Source organism: Syngnathus leptorhynchus, chromosome 22, assembly GCF_054491065.1.
Source record: "Syngnathus leptorhynchus isolate UIUO chromosome 22, UIUO_Slep, whole genome shotgun sequence".
Taxonomy (NCBI): Eukaryota; Metazoa; Chordata; class Actinopteri; order Syngnathiformes; family Syngnathidae; genus Syngnathus; species Syngnathus leptorhynchus.
This window is the reverse complement of record NC_141216.1, coordinates 1,071,266-1,095,702: the sequence shown is the minus strand read 5'-3', so window position 1 is coordinate 1,095,702 and position 24,437 is coordinate 1,071,266. Positions and strand designations below refer to the sequence as shown.

Below are 24,437 nucleotides of genomic sequence, written 5' to 3'. Positions count from 1 at the left end.
AGAGTAGTGACACATTCTGAAATATTCAAAACTTTTAAGGGGGAGATGGATGGCAAAAAAAAGCGGAAGATGTTGCTGTTGGCAGTTTGGTCGGATGAAATGGTTGAAGTCATAGCTGAGAGAAGTCGCATGACATCATGTCAGCATAATTTCAGTGGAAAGTCTTTACAGCCTTCTTATCACGTGGGAAAGAATGATGTTTTCAGCAAGCATCAGGCCTTACATGCTTGCCTTGGTTTGAAAAAAAATATTAGCCATTCTTATTTTCACAAAAAGTGAAAATCAATTTCATTCTTTTGAAAGAATATTACAAATAAATAAATAACAAGTGTTCACATCATTTAAAAAGACGAATGGTAATACAAATTGCAAGCTATATCTTTATTTTAATTTTTTTATTTGAGCAATTTGACTCTTGAATTGATGTGGCGGGCCGTATCTGCCCCCCCGGGCTTTGACTTTGCGCATCCCCAAACCCCGCATTAGCTCCGAGTGTACCCTGAATACGGCCTTGTAGGAGATTTTAAACAACAGCATGACTTCAGTGCACCTAATAGTTTCCACCCCATAAAATCTCTCTTCAACATGAAACATATCAATCTGCCAGAGCTGTTTTGTTTACTTTGAATCCTCAAAGCAACTTTGCAGGCCGTTCTGCGTGCGCTCGCTGCTGACGACGCTGTGTCTAATGTCTGCATGAGCCTCAGTTTGTACTTGTGACATTTATTACAAAGCTGTCATAGAGTAGCTGATGGTGTCTTTTTACTGTCATGCTTCTGGAGGGAGTGTGGGCCTATTTCCAAATGGCCTGCGATGTCAAACCTGTGTCACTGAAGCATCCCTCTGCTTTCTGTGCGTTAGGACATCTCGTTGGCTCCTGGAAGGAAGGAAAGAAGGAAGCACGTGTTGCAAATAAAAGGAGAAAAACACGCAGTACCACATCCAAACTAAAATGTCATCTGACGTCTTATCTGGAGGCTTTTCACTGACGGGATCTCATGCCAGCTTTATTTCATGACCTCGGAAAGGTTAATACCTTTTACTGGCAACTGACTTCCTTCGGATCACAGAGGTTAGATGCTCGAGTTACTCAACATGCCGTGCGCTCGGTAATCCTTGCGACATGACCGTTGTTTTGTGTTTTGGTAGAATGCTTTTTGGATTATGCTGTTCACCTGCTCACATATGAATGGTCAGTGGGATCGAGGCTTTTCATTCATACTTTTATTCAATAGCAATGAGCGAGTCGATTTTTTAAAATGAAATGTTGACTAAAATAAAATCACAGTTAATATTGTCATTTTACAGGTTTTTTTTTTCTTATGGGTGGATTTTCGTCTTGTAGTAACTTGTGTTTTTGATGATCTATAAGTGGACAACATAGTGCAGTGAAGATTCATGGCCTTAGATCAATGAACCACTTCTAACCTCCAGACCTGTGCACCTCACAATCCCCTCAAAAGCAACGCCTTCTCACCTGTGACCCTTCTGTTTTCACCATAGTGCTATTTTAACAACAGAGATTGGAAAAAGCGGATCTTTGCAATCAAATTCATCTCATTTAACAGACATTTATTGGATCGCATCATGGTTTTGCTCGAAAAACCTCTTGCCCACCCACGGAGGCCTTTCTTTTTGGGTAAGACGTGTATTGTCTTGTTCCTGGATCTCGGAGCTGCCCTGGATGTAAACAACCTCAATGTGACAAGGGAAGGAATCAAAGTGGACTACTCTTCTTGACAAAGCCGTTCAACCACACAAGAATTCAGATAGCATGTGCTCACTTTGCTTTATCACACAAGAAAAACATCACAGTTAAAGGGAGGATTATTTCAAATATAAAAGAAAAAAAAATCCACAGTGGAAAAAGGGTTATGTGGCCAAGTCAAGTCCCTTAAATAGAGTGCAGTCTGAGAATGAATTAAGGAAAGGTAAGCGGTGTTGTTTAGCGTCTTTTTTTTTTTGTTCCACTCAATACTCAATGTTTCATCTACCTCTACAACAACCCGAATCATTTCTCTTCACCCTGCTGGATAAACTATTTTCTTGGCCTTTCAAAGATACTTCAGCCATGTAAGTTGCGGGGCATTATTGTTTTCTTTTAATAAATGGTCTTTTGCGGTGTGTAGAATGTCAATGTTTTGCTTGAAGAATGCTAAGTTGGCAGGTGTGTGCAAAGTGCTCTTCTTTTGTTGACCAGTCTTTTTGGCTCTCGCACTTTTAATGTGATGAGCTTATAGTTGTGCTCACTCACCATGTTGAAGACGAGTCAAGAAGTCATTTATAGCTACACGTGTCAGAGCTGAGGATAAGCCTGGCAGTCATGCAGACCAAGTAAGCTTCATTCTATAGCACGCTGAAGAGGAATGAGCGTTTGTATTTTAGTGATGTAAATAAGGGGAATTTTCAGGCCCTCGCTAGAAAATCTGCAGACATGGTTCCCATGATAGGGTCGATCGCGCCAGTGTGGTGGGCGGCTACTGCCAGCCCCCTTTATTTTATTTTTGACCAGAGACTCATGGGAAAGCTATTTCAAGACCTTTCTCCTGTTGAACTTACAAAATATAAAAGTAGTTTGCTAACAGGTGCAATACAGTGAGTTTTTGATTATATTTTTATTCAAACACGTGTTTTTACTGTCTGATGAAAACCATGTATTTTCTTCTTTTAGTAGAAATGGAAACATACTTTAGAATTCTCAGTACGGCCCTAATAAAATGACACGGGCAGTTCCTCCAAGACCTCGTTCAGTTTTCCTTTTAAATACTAGTTCATTGTCCGAGACATTCGAGGTAAAAACACCTTAGCAGCGTTAGAGTGGCATTTTGGCTTTGCTTTAGCTTCATTCCTGCCAAGGCAAAATGGCATTTTGGCAAAATCTCCCACCCTAGTCTTTCATTCCCTCAGGACTTCTCGAGAACATGAACACATCTTGTTTCCCATCTGCAAGTCTACAAACAAACGCAAACAAAGAATTTGGAATAGTGTTGCCAAAAAGGCCCATCGCAATACGTCATCCGTAAAAACAAGTACAACTAGTACAGTTCCAAGACCAGCAAGAGGACTGTGACCAGTGTCTCACAATTTATCGGGGCTTTCCCTGTGGTCTGGAAAGTTATTTCTATCCATTGTATTACACACACCCCCACAACAGCAACTCCTGGGAGTCCCATATCATGCCATCAACTGTTAAGCTTTGAAAAAGAAATCTGGCTGTCACAGAATCCAAATGATAATCATTGGAAGAGCCCAAGACTTGAAAGGCCATGTAAACAGACAGTGTGAAAGTTCACATGGAGCCATTGCGCATCATGTTGGATTGAAAAGGCTCACGCTGGCGGATGTGATTTGTGACTCCCAAGCCACTTGCCCTTTCTGACACCATGAACTATTTCTCCTTGAATTTCCCATACAATAAACTAGCTTTTGTTAGCAACTCTCAGATCAAATTGTCGTGTATGAAGTGTCTCAACACACATTGCAGACAAAGTTAGCCAACTCCAGAGAGGGTATAATCTGGAGCAGTTATTCTTTGCAATTGTGATATTACCAGAACTGCATTGTTGATTTAGCTGTCTCATGACACGAGAACGTCACATCACATCGAACAATTTGTTGCAGGAATATTAGTATTATGTCATTCATTCTTTGCCAATCAGTGCCAGACCACAATTTGGACTTCCAGTAGACCTCTGTGACTCACACAAAAAAACAGATGTTACAAGTCCGACAATCAGTTGAAGAGGGTCAGATTGGAGTCCCAGACGAGGACATAAAATGATGCATGAGAAGATTCTTGTCAATATCGTTAAGTGGAGGTATTTTGAGTATGGGGAAATGACATTATTAGACCCCCCCCCCTCCAGTCTATCTTATACTCAAGAGGGTCTGGGGATGGGAGAGGAATATGAGATGCTCGAGTTCCCAGGCTAGTATCCAGACCAGGGAAACTTCCCTGCATTTCTTGGTGGTCCAGACCAAACAGAATGCCTGGCACTGACCCACCTTAAACCCCTGATTTCTCCCACAGACTCTTGAATTTAGAGACTTGACACACTTGCTAGAAATGTACATGGTAAAGATTCCGAAGACCGGATCGGTTAACCGTACGTGTCCTATGATTGTGTTTTAGAAAGTTCATTGGAGGTGAGAGGGATGTTCTGTACCATCCAGAGGTCAGGGACGGCAAAATAGGTGCAAGAATGTGTCAATCGAAAAAACATAAAGGCTCGGTAAATTCTTGAGATCAAAGCCAGCTATTGCGTGGCAGAAAATACAAGATGTTCAGAGCGTGTAGATGGCTAACACAAGGCAGGAGGGAGGAGACAAGAGAAAGAACTTGCTCCAGAGAGGTTGAGAATCTTTCAGGGCAAACGAGGGATTAAAGCAGAAGAGGCTCTGGAGCGTGTGCTCCATAATTGAATTTCATGCCTGCTGCCTCCTTCTGAAGTAGTGTAGCAAAGCAATCATTTGAAAAGAAAGCTGTTAGTCAAGACCGTTCCTAAGCTCAGAGTCGGACCATAGAAAATTTGGGATTACCCTGGCAGTAGTTGCTGATTTACTTCACCAACACATAAATGTTATGTTTTGCTATATTATGGACACTTATCAGGACAATCACCTTCCATTGAGTACAATTATTAAGATAGCTTGATTGATATGAGCGTAGATGGATGATTTGGTTTTGTGGATGATTGGAGGATTTGGGTGAAAAAGTTGTAGCTGATAAATGATTTGATAGAGGAACGGACGATTGGTTTTGGTGTGATGGACAGGACTTAGACACCTAGGAGCAATCTTTATTCACCCTACCGTGCATGTTTTTGGGAGTAAAGCGGAGAACCCGGAGGAACCCCCCACGCAGGCACAGGGGGAACTTGCAAACTTCACACAGGAGCCGGAATCAAACCCACAATCTCAGCACTGTGAGGTGGACGTGCTAACCTTTGTTTCTCCAGGTATGGCAATTGAGAAGAGATTTTTAATTCCGATGCTGACCTGCCTGGCAAAGTAGGCACATTTCCAAAAAGAAAGCTGTTACTCAAAGATGAACCACCAGGTGTGATGAATTAGCAGTCATGTCTGGTATTTTTGTTCGAGAGTTACCAAGTGTAATAAGGCTATGCCAGTTGAGGATTGTAGCCATGTGGGTATGAGAGAAGAGACTTAGCATGTCACTGCTTGTATTTGGGCAGCTTCTACCTCAGACTGTGCAAGTGTCTTTCAAATCCATTCTATTTGCTTTCAACGTCATTACCGGCCGGCAATGTGTTTCTTACTCACTGCTCCGCTTCATAGGAATCCCAACCCTGAAGTGTTATACACAACATTCCATCACACGGAGTTGCTGTTTAGAAAATTGGCTTCCAATTGCTTCCATCACAGCCAGATATGTTAAAGTTATAAAGTTGTTTAAACAACGTGTCCCCAAAATAGGCTTTGAAATGTATCGAAGAGTAAACATCTTCTGTTGTCTATCTGCAGTGTTTGTATCTCATGAACAAAAGAATTAACGATCACTTATAGAATGTTAAATCTCTTTCTATTTCCTCACAGTCAACCTGGTTTGAATTTTCCGAATCACATAAAATGTTGAGGAGCGTTTTAAATGTCACAGACACTGAATGTTTAAGAGATTTGCGCCAGGATTATGTCAACACGGATTACTTTTAAATCTTAAACCGGTTATGAACTTAATGACACATTTCAAATATTTCTTCATGCCGCGCACATCCATGTTTAATGCAAAATATAAAGAATATATATTTCTATTCATCTTTTGCGCTTTCTTCGAAACAACACTTCTCACCTCTTTTCTCGCACGAGTCGTTCGATTATTTCTTCTGCTGTTCTCTTTATTGTTTGGCTTGGAATGTGGAGTACTTATAAATTCAATAAAATATCGTTCACTCCTAAATATCATCTCCATTTTTCACGATGTGTTATGCAGATAATAAGTCTCCCTTCATTTCAAAGCAACTTCATCTGATCTTCACTGTCTTGTCCTCCCTGCCTGCCATTGTCTCAGCACATTTAAATCTTGGACTTTGTCTTCCTCCCCAAGCAATCCCAGGCCAAAGTCCTGCCACCTCCACGGTCTCAAAACTTATTTACAGTAGGTGCCGCCTCCTAAAAGCGTCAGATTCCATTTTAGCAGTGTGTTTGTTTTGGAAATGTAAGAGGAACAACAAAGGAGATAAAATGCCCCATGTCAGGATGGTTTACCTTTCAAACGGTGAAAACCTCATTAAAAAGTATTTCTGTGTTCCAACCATAACTATGACCAAGACGGATCTTCATTCAACTTAAATTTGATTGAAATCAGTCATCCCTATGAAACTGATCTAAAATTGCAAGAGTCTTTCCTCCTAAACAAATACAGCAAAAGCGTCCATTGTTTTTATTTGGCACTATCTGGATATGTGAAACTCAATGTGCGGACGATGAAGTTTGGAATATTTGAGAAGAGGGCTTATCTAAATGTTTCTCCAACAGTCTATATTCACAGGGACTTTATGATCTAGTGGGCGTACTCACTATGAGAGTGGAAAAAAGATGCTGTATATTCCAGAGACACAGCAGACATCCATTTTTTGATGTTAACTTTAGAGACTATTTTACAGAAATGTGATCATGTTTGTGGGTAAATTGAATTTCACTTGGCGTTTCCTAGCAATGGCTGCTTTGCTGTGTTGGAAGTGCCAGGTCTCACATCAGAGTCAGGCCTTAACAACAAAATGTCTTCTACTGCCACTCAGAATTCGCGTCACCTTAGAATACCTTGAATCTACGTACCTGGTAAAACACGTCAGAAGTAAAGTTGGGCAAACACACGGTAGCGCCATCGTTTGCAGCCCGACAATATGAATTGTCAACAGCTGACTTTGGACACGGAAATCTAAAGGAAGTCGGGGAATGCATGAATGGAAAGTGGCAGAGTGGATTCCAGGGAGGTCCGTGGCTGTTTTGAGGCTGATGGGTATGGTGCGTTCAAACTTGTCACACAAAAGCCCAGCAGAAGTACACTCTCTATAAACGTTCTGGGAGCTTTCTAAACACAGAGAGTGCCAGCCTAACCGAGTAGAGATTGAGCAGGGGGGCAGAGAGAAAATGTCAGTCGTACGCACGCACGCACGCACGCACACAATTGCATTGCTGTTGTGCCAGATGATATGGTTCCTTAGTATTTATAGTGTACTTTATGTATTTAGATTCCATGCTTTTTTTTTGTATTGAGCAAGTCAAACACGCAGGCCATTAGTCATGTTGCCAGAAGGGAGTCTACTCACCTCACCTCACCAGCAGAGATTGCTCTCAAGAGCCACAGTGATGTCATCAAAGTTGTTTCAAGACAGGTGGAGTACTTGCAGATAGATCTTTGGACGTCATTAAGGGCCTGTGGACAACACATTGGAAGAAAAGTGTATATTACATGTTCTTCCATTCGACTTTCATCCATTAAAATGATCAAGATGTACAATTAGACTCTGCTCATCTGAAATTTGATTGCTATTTATTCAAGAGGCACACTCTGTTCAGTAAGGATTGTTTGGGACACCCGGAATTTTCATTTATTGTGTCGTCTGAGATTATTCCGCAGTCTTAGTAGTCATCTTTAAAAAAAAATGAAACCTACTTTGAGTATTATTTGGATTACTCCAATACCAAATATGTGAATGATTCATAGACAAACAAAGAAATAAATACATGACATTAAATTACAATGGTTTATTGGATTTTTCAAATATTTTGAGGCAAATGTGCCTTGAATGCCTGAGATTTTGGGAATGTGTGACATCAGCATGGATCGCAAGCTGTCACTAGCTTTCATTTCAGTCGTGGTGTGTGCGTTTGGTCTTTTGTGACATTCTTGCCCCCTGAAAGACATCTTAACAATGGCTGATGAAAACACAAATACCCACTGGAGGCTTTTGTTGACAGCTTCATAATGCTTGTAAACATATTTTTCGCTTGTGGTCGAAAAAGTAGCTTCCAATCATTGGCAAAGGTGATTCCGAGTTTCCAGCTGCTAAAATGAAGGACAAAGCTTGACGCAATCAGATGTGAGTCTGACGTCTTTTTCCCTGGTTTTCTCAGTCATTTACTTTGCTCTGCTTCTTTATCTTGTCTCTGATCATAAACTGATATTACACAGTGTCCACTGGAGTCGCAAAAGTCAGCAGACCACCATGTCTGTTGGCATGCGAGTAACATTCAAATATGACATGTCGCAATTCCTGCCTGGCTTATTTGGTCAAAATCACAAATTGGTTCACATAGTTGTGCGTTAAAACGGTTCTCTGTGTTCCTGTGAGTTGGATTCATTCAAGCTCAGTTCAGAAAAGGTCACGGTCGCATCTCCTCCTCTATGTGTGTATTCCGTAAAATGTTCATCCTCACTGTAGTCAAGTCTTCCAAATGGTAATTTTTAATCTTTTCAAACCGTGACCTTCCAAATATGTACAGTACACTTTCAAATTCTCGGATAGACACAGGTTGCGTTCCCCTATAGCAGGGGTATCAAAATTAAGTTTGCTTCAAAGGGCCATTCAAATTGTCAAGCCAAATAAATATTGCATATATAGAGAGTATAGGCTAGTTTTCAAAACAGAGACGAATAAAAACGTTTCAAATGTTCAGATGCACAATTTGTCCACCTAAAAATGATGTGGCGGGCCGTATCTGGCGCCGGGGCCTTGACTTTGACTCCAGTGCCCGATCGCTTGCCGTTCTAGTCCCTTTGAGAGCGGCCGGGGTCAAAGGCGGCATAGATATCTTACACAAAGTCATCCACCACACTCCAGTGAATTTGACTGGACAAGCTTTGGAAGATGATGGGTTCATAACAAGCAGTTTATTATCATAACACTCGGCACACATCTGGTGAACTGTAAAATATGAACGTGTCCTCAACTCTGGAAGATCTTAATCTCTCTCGGCGTGTGCATTCAGACAAGACAATGGCTGCTACTTGCTCATACCATTTTGTTGATGTTAAATGTGTGTATAAGTGGTCCAGAGACATAATTCACCATTTTTACAGTAAAGTGTTGATGAAATGCTTGCGGCTTAATTCTTTGTGTAATTGATGTGGACGAAAGCTATCAAACTAAACAGTCTATACTATTGAGGCCCAGCTGTTTTTAGCCGCTTTTTGCTCCTACTTCCTTATGAGAGGATAAAATTATTGTCAACAGGCTCGTTATTGCGAGAAATTCAGAGACGAAACAACAATAAATCAAGTTTCTTCATGAATGATGATCTCAAAATTGTGTCGACATAACTGAAATTAATTGACCAGAATCCAAACAATTTGAATAAATATTGGGTGTTTTTTTGCGGTCCGTCGCTCCCAACTTTCAGCAAAAAAAAAAAAAAACCACACAATTTACTGTAGCTTGGTCATGTTTATTTGAAACATCTGACCTTGTGACTTCATTGGATGCTGTATCTGCCCTAAGTTACAGCAGCTCTGTGTATGCATCAACTGTCACTGGCTGCTTTTAGGGGCCTTCTAGACTAAACCACCATGGTCATAAAACAGGTAAAAGTCACCAAAAATCTTGGGCTTGTTTAATGTACTTTCAAATTAAGAAGCATAATAATCCTGTGCTTTAGATTAAACCCAAATATGAAGTGAAGCTGAAAAGATGCAGAGCAAAACTTGGTCATTTTACCTTCATCTTTTCTTGTTTTCTACCCAGAAGCGCGTTTTGTTGATTCCTTGCCATACTTGTAAATATGTCAGCTAATTCTTTAAGTTGTCCTTTGCGTTTGCAGCCACTATATCATGTTTATAAATGCAACATGACGTTTTTGGATCGTTCTTCAAAAGCTACGGTCTGTGTTTACAGGTTGAGAGGGGCTGGGCTCCAGGATATGGAGCCTGTACTCTTTTACAACGTTGTCTTGTCTGTCACTTGACAGTTGACTCTGTTATATTTTCCATTTGAAAAATCCCAGAGGTCACCGGTATGTCTGACTAGATGGGGGTTTTCTTGTAAACAAGTGTACAGGCTGTATTTACACGGACTGTGGCACCTGACGCCATAACACTGGTCTAAGTTGCCATAAGTCACTTCAGTAAATAGTTTCATGATAGCCAACTTATTGGTGATTATGAAATGGCAAATTATTCCCAATCTTACCAAAACACAAACTTGTTGGTGACTATCCTATTCAACGTCTGCCCTGAAGCCTGACCTGGGTCCGGCATCCCAAAACGACTCACTGAGGAGACATCAAGAACGTGTCTGTAACAGATGCTGAAACTACCCCGGGAGGAATTATTCCTAGATAGTCGACCTCCTAATGTTTATATTATCTTTCCGGCGTCTACTAGAGCTATCATGTTTCAGGCCAACGTTCACAAAACGGGTCCGGTGTGACACAACGAGCCCCTCGTGGGCAAACATGAGATATCGTGACTGCTTCATTAAGCAGATTTGAACCTCCATTTTCCCATCACTCATTTACAAATGTAATTGGCCGTGACATGTCTGAAATCACTAGTTCCGGCATCTTTACTTCATCGTGGCTCATACGCCTTACAAAGTCCTTACAAACTGAGCTGCTACAGCTCTCTTGAAGACGATAAAGTACATGCTTTGAATATTCTCTGAGTTGATGAATGGAGCAGGGAATCCCCCCTTATTGATCTCTACTGTATATTAATTTACAATCAACAGTGGAAATCCTGGACTAACCCCATCATAAATTACGTATTAGAGTCCATGAAAAACATGGTCGCCTGAATGTTCCAGATAACAACAGAGGCATTCAAGGAAAGAGATGGCCAGATGCGATCACTCCAAGTAATAACTAGTGAATGATGAGCAGGACTGATGAGGAGATTCAGTAAATGTTACTTGCTGCACCTTTGGGTGAAGATATGAAAAATGAAGCCACAAAACGCCTTTGTTATTCACCATGAAATACTACAAGCTGTCTTTTAGGTCTGACTGGAATAAAGATAATGAACATTTCCATTCAATTGAAAGTAACAATAAACTTTGTATCAGGCTTGGTAGCGCACAACTATAATAGGCAATACTAGTCACCAAAAGACCACCTTTGGGGTTGTCCCTACATTTCAGTGTCAAATAAAAACTTTGAGATAACCTCAGAATTTTATGGTCTCATAAATAGCCTTTGTCTCACTTTATTCTTCATTTACACAGAACATAAAAATCACACAGAATTGCTATGTTGAGCTACTGACTGGAATACGTCACAGCTTTGTCACTTTTGCCGGTATGCCTGCGTTGTTTAAAAGCACAGACACCAAAAATGTCACACTAATAAAGTTTAGACTTAAAATTTTTCCTTTACTGAAAAAATGATTTTTTTTTTTTTAGATGATAACAAGAAATACATTGGTTATAACGGCCTGAGCATCTGACAGTTCCTGCCGTGCTGAACCTGATTGGGGGGGGGGTCATCAAGGGACTCGTTTTAAATACGTACCTGGATGACAACATTCACAGCATGCGAGCCTCTATGAAGATGATTTGGATGGGAATTGCATTGAAATGGCATCTTTTACGACACCAGCTCTCATAAACACTCCCATTTACGTGGAAGGAAAATAAAGCAATCTCCCTTCTGTTGATGGTGGCAGCTTCTTGACTTCTTGCGACTTGTTGGCTTTGTGCCTCTGTCAGCTGTGCAGTGTTTGCATGACCCTGTGCAGCCCTCTGCAGGTGTCCAACACGCTGCCTGTCTCCTGGACGCTTGGAGTGGTCCTTGGAGCATTTAATAGCAATCAAGACCCACACTTGACTGCCCTGTGAGTCACTTCTCATCTCCAGTCACCTCAACTCCCCTTTCAGAGAGTCATAGAGAACAGAGTGTGTACATCACAGTGTGAGGCACAGAACTAAGTCAGCCGTAACAGCTTGAGGGCTGCTATGAACTGAGTTTAAACTAGTGTAAAAGACACAGCAAACATCCATTTGAGTGTTTGCATTTCAAGAAAAGCGTCTGGAGCTGGATGACAAAGGAATACAAAAACAGAGTTGAGAATTCTCATATCTTCCATACATGTCAATTTGCAGCACGTCTTTGTTTTGAATTATTTTGCACGTTGGCAAGCGTCCCTGAATCAGCCATCGGCACAAAAAGGGCCCTTCCTGTCTCCTGAACAAATGGCAAACACCAGTAGCTTAGAAAGCCCCAAAAGTGTTTGTATGAAAAATGAACTCCAGAAGTGAGTCCCAGACATGTTTTCTATGCAGGCCGCCCGCCTTGCTAAAAATTCTCTAGGGGCCTGCACCTTAGGGCACCAAAAACATACACATTTGTTTTCTTTAATAAGATCTGCTTGGAGAATAGAATGGGACCATGTAACACATACATGTACAGTATTTAAGGCTTTCTCATAAAAACATGTTGTTCAAGTGAGGTGGGGGGGTTGCAGTATTATCACGATCTAGATTATTTGCGGTCATTATCAAATAAGCATAAGATCCCAAATTTGTCATTCCTGGCTAAGTTAGAAAGCACTAGCACAATTGTTGATTGGAGATGTAATCAACATTTGCTCTGTTTATTGATGTTCAAGCCTGAAAGCTTGTAATATCTACAGGACATCTATTTGACACAAATACATTTGTGGTTTGAGTATAAAAAAAAAAAAAGAAAAAGAAACGGACTGCTTGTTTTCTGTGACTATCTGTCCTGTTCTAGGAAGAAAATGCTGAATCCACTCAGTCGGTCCATATCTTGACACAAAGATTACACGGAGTGCATTTGAAGGAATAAAAAGGGTTCGCACATCAAAATAAACATTAGTCCAGTTTAACAGTAACGTGCGTTGAGCTCAGAAAGCAGACAACAGTAAACAGTAAATCAAAGTCTGTAGGAGACCAAGACTCCTCCATGCAACATCAGGAGTAAAGGCTTTAATGAAATCTTAACTGATGGGCTTTGCTTAAAAGCCCACCCAGCCTCAGATAGGACCCTCGCTGACAATTTATACCATGTTGACAACCCCCTCCTGGATCAGGTGAAGATACTCCACGGGAAACAAAGCAGAACACAAAAAGATGCTCATCTATCTTGTTCGAATTTACTGCCATTTGCTTCATCTGATTGTTTACCATATCTGAAGGAAAGGGACAACTTATGAAAAGCTTGAGGGCAGAATGTGTAGAAAAACAAACAAGGCTGTCTTCAAAAGAGCCAGGTTATGGTCTGATGTTATCTGAGGCCACACTCAGAGGGAATGATGCTCTGTATCTGTGTCAACACACAGCAAAAAAAAAAAAAAAACACGTGGCACTTGGAGCCACATCAAGATGAACAGATAGCAAGTCCCCACTTAACAGTCGTCCCTTTTATCGATTCTCTCATCCTCGGCGAGATGCAAGCTCGCTATAGTATCTCCCCCTCTTTTTCGCTAATGATTCACAGAAGAAGGAGTGAATAGACATTAGGACAGGCAACTCGAAGCATGGTGTTTACGACTTGAGCGTATCTTTAACATAGTGGGATGTTAATCTTTATATGCTCAAGATACTGGTCAGTGACCAGTGGTCACCAAATGTATGATGTCACACTTTCCGGATTGAAGATTATTCTTGTGAATCATCCAATGGAACGCATTTTTGGACTTCAATTATAGGGGTCCCATGACCTTTTAAGGTCAACTCATTCACACTGTGATTTAACAATACATTGCACAAGACGCCAAGCAAATTTCAAAAAATCTTCCGATTTGTGTTTTAATCATACAGTTTTGGCATACTTCTCCATGGCGTGACACATTTAGAAGCTTTACAGTCACGTAAATTACAATTATTTGACCATAGATCGTTTCCTTTTCCCGAACATTTGATTCTACATCACTTTAATCGGCATCGCTTATTTTTGGTAAATGCCTTGTTTGAATGTCACAGTCACAGCAAATAAATAGTTAAGCATCTCTTTTCAAATAAATTGTATGTGCCAGATAAAACAAATGAGGTTGAACTTAATAATGAAGCCATGTGATGAGTAATGCATGCTCAAATGTCCAAGGGAGGATTCACAGCCCCAATCAACCTGTCAGTAATGTAAGCCTGGACATCAAAGGACCAAGGTGACACTATCTGAGAAAGCCTTGGAGTTCAAACTTTATTTTTAGACTGATGCACTTTGTCCCAGCGGAGTCTTGGAATAGCGAAAGCAACAGAGCGTTTCCCTCTGCACTGCAAACTTTTCCATGATGTCATGTGTAGCGCAGGAGAGATGCAGATGAACACAAAGAGGAATCTCTACAAATTCAAACGCTCACTTCATCCCCCTCATGGTTCAAATCCGTTTCCAGACAGAAGCCACGTAGGAGAGAGCGACTCGACTTTGGCGACTTAGCATCCAACAAAACGCCACCTTCCCCTGCCCCACCCTTGTCGAAAGCATTTTAGTAGTCCACATGATGGCATCATTAACACAAGTTTGACATGACCGCTTGCTGCCTCTTCTCTGTGGAATTAAATAGAAAGCAAATATAAACATAGAACACGGCCTGTGCATTGTCCCTTTTGTCGACTGCGAGCGACTCGGAGTCACGGCCGAGAAATGAAATATTATATTTGCTTTATTGTTGATGAATCTTCCTGGGTGTTCCTCCCCTGTCTTTTTGTCCTGCCAAGTTAATAAGATGATGTCATTATGGAGAAAACACCACCAGTGTGTCAACAATACGAAAATAAAAAAATAAATAACTGGCTGTCCCCGAGTGACTAACACCACCCAGAGTCGCTTTCTACTTTTTACTGTCAGTGTGATTTAAATAAACATTCCTACACAGCATTCTGTTTATTTCACTTGAGAGGATTGTTTGAATATATCCATTAGGTATAAAATCAGCTATATCAGATGGGACCATTCATCTATTTTCCATACTGTGGATGAATTGGAGCTGACTTGACATCACATTTGATTTAAAATTGCAACGAAATGATGCTCATTTGAAATCCACACCACTTAGAGTTGACACAATTATTGTGGTGGGACATTTTGTATCAAAGATCAATAATCTTGATTTGATACGGTGACCTTGGTATCGCTCTAATATTATTTTCATGTATTTATATTTCTATACTGTGATCTTTATGATTCCGCTTCTAAGTGGGATTTTCAGATTTGTAAGCTACAGAAGCGAATGTTTTTGGAAACAATTCAACTTTGCGTGATTGTCATTAATATGCCCCGGACAAATGTAATATTGAAGGAATTATGGGCTCACTCCAGAAGCTCTGATTCAAAGAATTCATTATTTGGAAAGGTCTTCATGAGGACAATTAAAGGAAAGAGTGTCACCATAAATAACAGCCACGGTTATTAAAAGCCTTCCGGATTTATAATGCGGAGGCAGTAACACGCACCAACAAACACGCGGGAGATGGGAAAATTGGAGTTCACGCAAATCAAACATATCTCTAATCTCGGAGGTATCAGTAAATAGTAGCATTTAGAGCAAACAAGGATCAATGTGAGCATTATTTCTTTATCAGCTCTTAGCCCAGAATGATAAAAACCATCTCGGATTATCTCTCCAAAAGCTCCGGAAAAGATGAGGTCACCGAGCTATATTCAGAGAGCTTTAACGACGGCATATTAAACAAAACGCTTCTAAAATTCAATTAAGAAACCACTGGGCCACAATGACCTGAAAATAACCCAGAGTTATTCTAAAACAAAAGGCTCTGCCGCCCAGCCGCCGTGCCGCCTCACATGTGGTTTGGAAACAGGAGTTCTTAAAACCGCAGATTGTGAGCGGCTGCAGAGATTAATGAAGACTTTCTTTTTCCAGGTGTTGTATTGTGGATACAAGAGCTTTGGCCCGTGAATTTTGACCAAGACCAGAAATCCGCACGGTAGAAATGAAAACAGTAACACAATATACAGCTCTGATCCGGCTCACGACGAGAGATGCGAGAGGTTGGAAGCGCATTCCACAAAGAGAAGCCGGAGCAGACGGATCATTCCCAGATATTGATCAGGGGTTTAGGAACATCTTTTTTATGTGAACAATCATCTCCTCAAAGCCGATTGATTTCCACCACAGAATTGCCTTCACCTGATTTTGTGTGTGCAATAATTACAAAAAATATCATTTGAAGTTAAAAGGTACTATCTATTATTTCTATATATATATATATTATAATATATTATCATAATAATCCTATGATGTAATTATCAGAAGACTCATTTTTAAAAGAAGCTTCTTCTAGACCTTTCTTTGACTCTACATTTTGATGAAAATTCATCTCAAATATCGGATGACAAATTGGAGCAACAACAGTGAAAATTTGAATAACCTTTTCAGAAATACAAGGGTCTGGACGAATCGGATATATTTTTCCTTGAAACTTAATACACTATGAATTAGACGCAAGAATTTGTTCGCGGGGATTATTTTTTTCTTAGTCGACTTTTTTTGGGTTATGAGGTCATGTACCAAAAATCAATGATATCATGGTATCGCTACAAAAATCACATGTCCGGTCATTACTGAAGAACCATTAGAGGCCCTAGTTCATCCATATTGCATAAAGCTGCATTCAAGTTACGGAAACACAAAGAAATAAACATTTTGAGTTCAGATCATTCCCAGCACAACTAGGTCATGTCTTCCAAGCAGCACATCTGATGGACTTTCCATCATTTGCGTGGAAATTCAACTTTTGACCTTTTCATCATTTACGGCCACTGAAGTCGAAAACACGCTGAATGCAACACTGTTTTTGTTGAGCATTCTTTTTTAACTACAATCACAGATCATAAAAATATCATATTAAAGCCTTTCTGCTCTGGTTTTATTGCGCCGCTTGCAAAGAACCAATAACCCTCATAACGTAGACATTTGAAAGAAATATCTATGATGGGCCAAGTATAATACGCCCTGCTTCTAATAAGCCTGCACCAATGTACACAATGCATGCAAGGTGAAATCATTCCATTGTATTCTAATGAATCAAAATCATTCATTTTTACGGCTTTACTTGTGATCAACCCAGGTACCCATTTGTCAAAAGTGGGAGAAAGAGAACCATATGGAAATTTCAATGGGAGACACCTGGTTGCCATTACGGCTATGCAGCAAATATTCCACATTGGGCAACAAGACTCACACACAAACAATGGAATAAGAAGCACACAGCACAGTGATGTGTTGTGCGCTGATTGCATGGATTGTCGACCTATGTCGTTTTTTTATTTCCAATATCTGACTGACAATGTAACGATCCAAACATCCAATCACGATTTCTTGCGCCCAGCATGAGAAAATAGCGTCGTACTGCTTTGATTCTGACCTTTGGATTCTTGGTTCTTCATTAAAGTAGGGAACAGCGAATCCATGAAATGTTGCCTCCAAATATCTCCTAAATGCTGTCCATCCATAGGCCAAGTATAACATGGAAGCACGGGTTATATTTTTAGAGTTTTTGCCTACATACCAGAAGCTATGGGAATCAGCTTCAGCAAAAATAACACAATATCAACTTTTATATTGCCATCACGCTCCAGCCAATTGTATGTCGATGCTATCAGGGTTTAAGTGAAGATGTTCTTCAATTAACGCCCAGGACAGCAATCTAGTCTGATCATTTTCTGTTTATGTACCTTCTTCATTTTTAGAAGACCTTGGAAATTTCATTAAAAGCCAGAAGCGCTCGAGCAGGTATCTGGCTTTTGATCCACTGTTTGCTTTCGTTTGACAGACGGCTGTCCGACGATACTAAGACACGCGCGCGCTACTCGGCTTTACCATCAAATTATAAACAGCAAAAGAAAGAATGTTTTGCATCAAATAAAAAGAGAAGAATTGGACCAGATCAGTTTGTTTTAGATGTCAAGTTTATATCAAACTATCTTATTTACTTATGTAGAACCAATTTCAAAGTATCTCCAGTATCCTGAAATGAACACTTCAGAAATCCAGGTAATATCCGACGTAGGTGCCAATATACACAGAAAAAATAATGAATACATGAAAATATATAAAGAATAAATCAATACAAAATATATTTATAAATAAAATAAAAATGGTTTGATCAAATAATGTCGAATTCTGCCATTCGATAAAACCTAATGAGATCCAATTCAGAGTTATGAGGTCAGCCAGGTTTTTTTGTGCAGACAAGTATGGCAATTTTCATGAAAGAGAATTTCTTTTGATATATCAGCATGTTTTATTGATGAGTGTAAATGTAGTTTTTCATCAAATAGCAAGAGTCCTTTCACAACTGGCCTGTCTTCCTGGTATGCAAGCTAGTGGCCAGCGTGCTCTCTGACCTCTAGAGTCTGGAGCCAACAGCAGACCTTTGGAGAATTTCAGACAGCCGTCCCCACAGGCCATAAGTGTTCCCGTGTCTGACAGACAGGAATGATAAGGGTGGCCGGCCGTGTAGCACGTTTCCAAATCCAGCCATTAAATACAAGGTCAAACAAGGTATTCAAACCCATCACTAGATGAGCACTCGCTAGTGTCCAGGATTACAACAAGTCCAAACTGTTCTCGAAAATTCGATCATGTACAGCAGTGTCTTCCTCCGTCAATCATTTGAACACAGTGTCATTTTATGACAACATTTTCAATTCACCTTGTGAGGATTTTTGTACTTCTTTTTAACTATGTACCATTGCATCGTGAGACAGAGCAAGCCATTTTCAAATTCTTTCATTTGTAAAACACCAATATAGCTAGACCGAGCAAAAGCATACATTTTTGAAGAGAAGGGGGGGAAACCTTACTAAAATGAGCTTATCATGAGGTCTTGGCCCAAGCAACAAACACTATGAAAGCTAGTATCAGCCTTATATTTTTGTTTATAATTTAGGTCCAAGGGTGGATGTGATAAGTTCAGAGGCCTTCACAGAACGAGTGGAAACGTGATCTCAACGCGTACATTTCTGTGCGGTCGAGGACACTGTGGGGTCGTCACAATCTCTCCCGCCCGCCGCCGTTTATGCTCACTCCCTCCTCCCCCTTGTCCTCCTAGCCCGTGTGGAGTCGCTGAGTTATTTGGCCTGCAATGGTGGCGCTATTCCATGACTCAGACAGCCAGTGACATCATTTGCGTGTGTGGAAATTGACACCTCTGACACATCATCTTCGTCACAATAGGAATCGGAGCTGAGTATGTTATAAGATTATCTGACAACGCCACTTTGAGCTTTTCATTCCATCATAGAACATGTCTAGAAAGGAATGTCGGGCTAATAATGAATGTGAAAGCACTGTGACTTTTAAACTGTGTGACATTTAGCATAATTTGTGATGCCATCGCTGTCATTTCAGAGTCTTTAGACGCTCTTCCATGACAGTGTCCAAACATTTTGGACACTGTGACCGTACACAGGGTAATAATCCAGGAGGAGGAGAGCAATATGTGTTGCAAAAAAAAGGTTGGCCATAACTTTTGCGGGATCCTGAAAAGGTGACAGAACCTCCGTGTGGAATTTTTCTGGACTGACACGTTACAACATTTAGAGTTGAATTGGTCTGGTTACACATATTTTACAATGGAGCTTTCCCAAATGGTTAAGATTGACTTATTTCTAAGATCCACATCTGTCTGATTTGGTCATGATTGTATATCATCAACTTTCAAATAGTAAGCTTATCAGGGGCTTCAAGTTCCTGGTAAAAATTCACTACTCATTTTGTACGAATACTATAAAATTTTGTATTTTTTAGTTCTATGGTGTACATGATCCAAACGAATAGCCTGTGAATATATTTGTGACTGTTGGTGCTTTGTTTTGCTTTGGCTATCATCTACTCCCCAAGGCTTTATTGAACCAGATGGGAAAATTGCCATAAACAATGAAGTAAAGGCAATTGTTTTTCCATCATGCCTTTTAGCCGAATTAGCTGGAGCTTCACTCTCATATCTAAACATAATCAGGCTGGGAAGGGTGCACTTGGATTAACAAGTACACAGACTGCAAACAATACATCCTATTTTTGCCCCCCTTTCGAACATCTGATGACTATTAAACCTAGTCGGGGTGCCAAAAGCTACCTCGACTGTGTAACGGGTGACATGTGACACACACGCACGTAGGAAACACACATACAGATTCAGTCCTATAAATAAGTCTTTGGTATTGAAGGGTCAAGTGGAGTCCAGTCCCGCAGATAGCAGAAATCAGTCTGTAGCCCTTGGCAACCTCTGGGTTCTGTTTTCGATCTGTCAACCACTACCAATACTGTACCCGGATCAGATGACCATTTCTGGGACAATTTACATGTAAATCTCAAAAGTGACGTCCGTGTTCATACCATTGCGTAGATGTCCTGCGGGGTTGTGGGGAGGACAGGGTAGGGGCATACCAACAACAACATTACGAGAAAATATGTGCTGGCTGACAGTCCATGTCAGTGACACAACATTTGCACTGTTGGGTCTTTATATTGGCAGCACTGCGGACAAGTGGTTAGCACTGTCAACCCCACAACGACATTTCTGGGTAAGGAGATTTCACCTTGGGGGGGTTGCTTGTTCTCAACAAGCACTCGCAATACTTCCCACTGCTTCAAAACACGTACACTTGAACCTCCAAATTTGAACTCGTATGTCGGAACTATATACCGAAGACATTTATGGTATTCATCCTAAAGGGCAAATTTGAAATATTGAAAAAGAAAACAAATGATTCAAAATGTAATTTTCATTTAGTTTAATTGGTCTATGGAGTGTATGTGGGAAAACATCTGGAAAATGTTTTGAACTGCATAACATTATGAATATAAGGAAATAGTATGTGGTGGATGTCTCTTTTATACGCGTTAAAAAAAAAAGAGCTCAAAGCCGACACGCACCATGCTTCATTTTATCCATAGTGTTTCAACTAATATTGACAAGCTTTATTTCAATTTCACCAATTTTTACTAAATTAGTTTCTCTTTATAATTCGTCAAGCATGATAATAGAAATCAGATGAGAGACGATTGCTCGACTAAATGCGCCTTTCATCTGCTCCAGTTAGTCACGGGTACACACATTACCAACAACAAAGTAGTTATTAAATTTCTGATAGAGAAAATTCAGGAATGCCGCGCAAAGCCGACGCATAGCCTCTCGGTAATAGGCAGGTGTTAGGAGTTAAGCTATGGTGATGCGGGGCTCGTCTCTGAGCTTGAAGCCTCGCAGACGCGGACCCTCGCCTCCTCCTTCGGCCCCTAGCCAGGGCCTGCAGACTCCATTTGAGTCAATTGCAAAAAAAAAAAAAAAAAAAGCAAAAAACATAAAACAGTATCTCCCGGCTCTGTGTTTATGTACATGATGGGAGACAAGCTATCTCCCTCACAGAGCTCTTGCAGTGTTTGTGGATTCCATTTGGAATTGGCGGCAGACGTGCGGCGCTCTCGCCCAATGCAAGTGAAGGTGACCGAGCCACAGCCGAGATAAAGAAAGCAGGAAGATTTAAGAAGGGGGACGGACGGGACAGGAGGGGAGAGTCCTGGCTAAGCCTTAGTTGGGTTTTCTATCACTTTTGCTTTGGCTTTTCATGAAACAAGCTCAGACAGAGGAGAAAGCGATGCTTTCCTGGCTTTCCCACCTCTTTGTCTCGGCTCGTAGAAAAATATAGCTGCTTTCATTTGCACGCGATGCCCTTGGCCTCTGTTTTCTATTTTTTTATGATACTTCATTTTGTTTGCCTTCATAATTCCTCCATTCCCATCTTTTTCTTTCGGGACCGCCAGCTCGTATCGTGGGAAAAGCCCTCGGTTTTTCTGATAACGCTGATTGAGTGCTGAGAAATGACGGAATCACGCTCACGCTGGCTGATGACAAATACGAGTTCCATCAATCAATGTCACGTGGCTTTGTAAATTGGCAAAAACTGAAGAAAATGACAAATGATGAAAAGAAAATTACACCAACTGAAAGGCAGGAATTTTTCAATGATCTAAGATCTTTTTTTTTTTTGCTCCCAGGCTCTACAGTGGTATGATTGATTTAAAATAGACTTTTTTGTGGCCAAAACACATAGTGTATACCTTAACATGCACCTGATTCCCAGACAGTTTAACACACTGTAGAAATGGCAAAACTGAAATTCGTAATGTCAGTTGACTCTGTGACCTGGCTTGATATCTTTCAATTTTTGGCCATTTTCATGACACAAATCATCAATCAAGGATTAGGGCGGTATTGTAATGCGAGTTTTCTGTACATTTTCCCACATCCCAAAACATCCGAGTTGGGTTCATTGACAAAACTGTCCCTAGTAATGCTTTTCGATAACACACAAAAAAAAACCAATAATAAAGGAGAAGTCACTTCTGAAGTTTCCTATGCGACACCACTAGTCTAAACACGGTATTTTGATTAAGTGGGGGGGGGGCATTACAGCTACTAACAACCAATCAAGAAGCAAATCTTTCAATCTTGACTCTTTTCCTGTCATGGCCAGATATAAGGCAATGTCAACCCAGTAAGCAACTCTCAACTCCCCTTAATTAGGCGAAGGGTAGTAAATCAATGAGCCAAACTTAACTTCATATATCATCAATAGTTTATGAAGAACTTCGAAGCCTTCCAGTTTCCTCTCAGACCTATCTATCTACGTATCACGCCGGCTCCAATCAAAAAGTGCCTACTGAGATTTGGTTGGCAGAGTGACACTTAGATGCCAGTGCTGCTTGATAATAACTTCCATGTTGGCCCCCTTATCAGCCTAGAAAAAACATGCCAGTATTTCATCATTTATTGGAAGTGATTGGACCAACGTGACATTCCAAAAGTGTGTTTGTAATTCTTGCGTTGAATCCAGATGTTAATGACATGATTTCGGTGCATAGTTTGTGCAAGTTATCGAAAACACAAGAAATCACAGAAAACACAAAATGCCATTTAGTTGATCTAGATGTCTGTGCAGATGGCCAATAAACATTGTGGTGTGTGTATGTCTTGGCTAATACAAAGGCATGTGTCATTTGCATCCATCCAACTAGTAGCAGCACACTTCTTATAGTATCTGATGGGGAGAAAATGTGCACTTCAATCTCTCTATTTGACATCTGATGATCATTGGCTCTCTCTTTGTCTCTACTGGTCCAGGCGGTTCAGATGAGACTTGTCACGTCTGTTGACATAGGGCCCAATTAAAGGGGAGGATTAAGCCAGGGCTGGGTGACCTCTTTAGGAATCTCTCCAAAACACTGTGTGTACACTGTCAAAACCTCAGACAGACCTTCCCTGAAAGCACTTTCACCTGCTAATTAAAGACGTCCATGAGTGCTGTAGTGTGCGTGCCTGTAGTGTAGTGTGTGCTTTCATTCATTTCCAGACAAATGTCTGCGTCAGCGATAGATTTGCAGCCTTAGTAGCCTTTGTGTAAATATTTGAATTTTGTAGCATTGCATGGCTCTCCGGCGTACGCTCCGGCACACGTCAACGCGCGGGCTCGTAGCAAAGGCATAGGGTGTTATTTATTAGATGAAATGATGACATGTTGCTCCTCTGCAACAAAGGCCAAGCAGTGTTTATGCTGGGAAGAGCAGTGAGCTGGACAAAGCTCTCAATGCTCGGTGACTTATTAGTGCTGTGTCACAGCGGTCTTTTACAGAATTTGTACAAAAGGTCTGGAGGAAGATCACCCAAGGCAGTGAAGCTTAACATGCTGCCCAATTCAAATATAGTCGTTAAGCCATCCGCTTTCAAGGTTTGGATCAATTAAAAGCGGTCATGATGTCAAAACGGACTGACTGTGACATTCTCCATAAAATCCAAATGATTCATCGGTTTAATCCATATCGAGAAATACATGTTTGTCTCCAAATCAATGACACAAATATGTACATACCCCAATTCCAATAACATGATTTGGTGTTTTTCATTGCAGTGCTGTCCGAGGGATCAAAGGTCACAGATATTCCATGGTGCTTTTTGGCTCAGAGATTTGTCCAGATTGTCCAAATCTTTTGATGATCTTATTTGATGAAATTCCTTGGAAATGTACATTGAGAAACAATATTCTTTGTTGGACTGTGGTGAAGCTCACCCCATCTTTGTTTGTGAACAAGTGAGCTTTAGGGAGAGTTGCTCTTTTGACTGAGACTCACCTGTTTCCAATCGAGCCATCGGAAAGAAGTTTTTTGTTTTTTTTTGCCCCTTTTTTTTACCTCCTTGAATGACAATATATGTGCAAAAAAGTTCAATTGTGAAATATTTTCTTCGTAGTGTACTCAATCCAAAACATAGGTTTGAAATGATTGTTAAACCATTTTGTTTTTTTATTTACATGTTGCATTTTTTTTTCCAAGTGAGGATAAGATTTCAAAATAAATGGGTGGAAACTCCAGTTATAAAGGAGACAGTTTGTTTACCACTATGCTTTTGAAATATTGATTGACAGGCTGATCTATGGATTGTACAGTATGCCTGCCACTCGTTATAAAATCATTTCATATTGTTGTGTTATCATGACGTGACTAA

General features: G+C 40.5%; 1 long non-coding RNA gene across 1 annotated transcript; it reads right to left on the bottom strand.

Annotated features, from left to right (window-relative positions):
- Nucleotides 1-417: 417 nt before the first annotated feature.
- LOC147039108 (uncharacterized) lies at nucleotides 418-24,054 on the bottom strand. Its single transcript, XR_015063390.1, has 3 exons — nucleotides 23,806-24,054; nucleotides 7,290-7,396; nucleotides 418-877 (listed from the first exon to the last, which is right to left on the bottom strand). It is a non-coding gene; the product is annotated as an uncharacterized LOC147039108 (long non-coding RNA).
- Nucleotides 24,055-24,437: the final 383 nt, after the last annotated feature.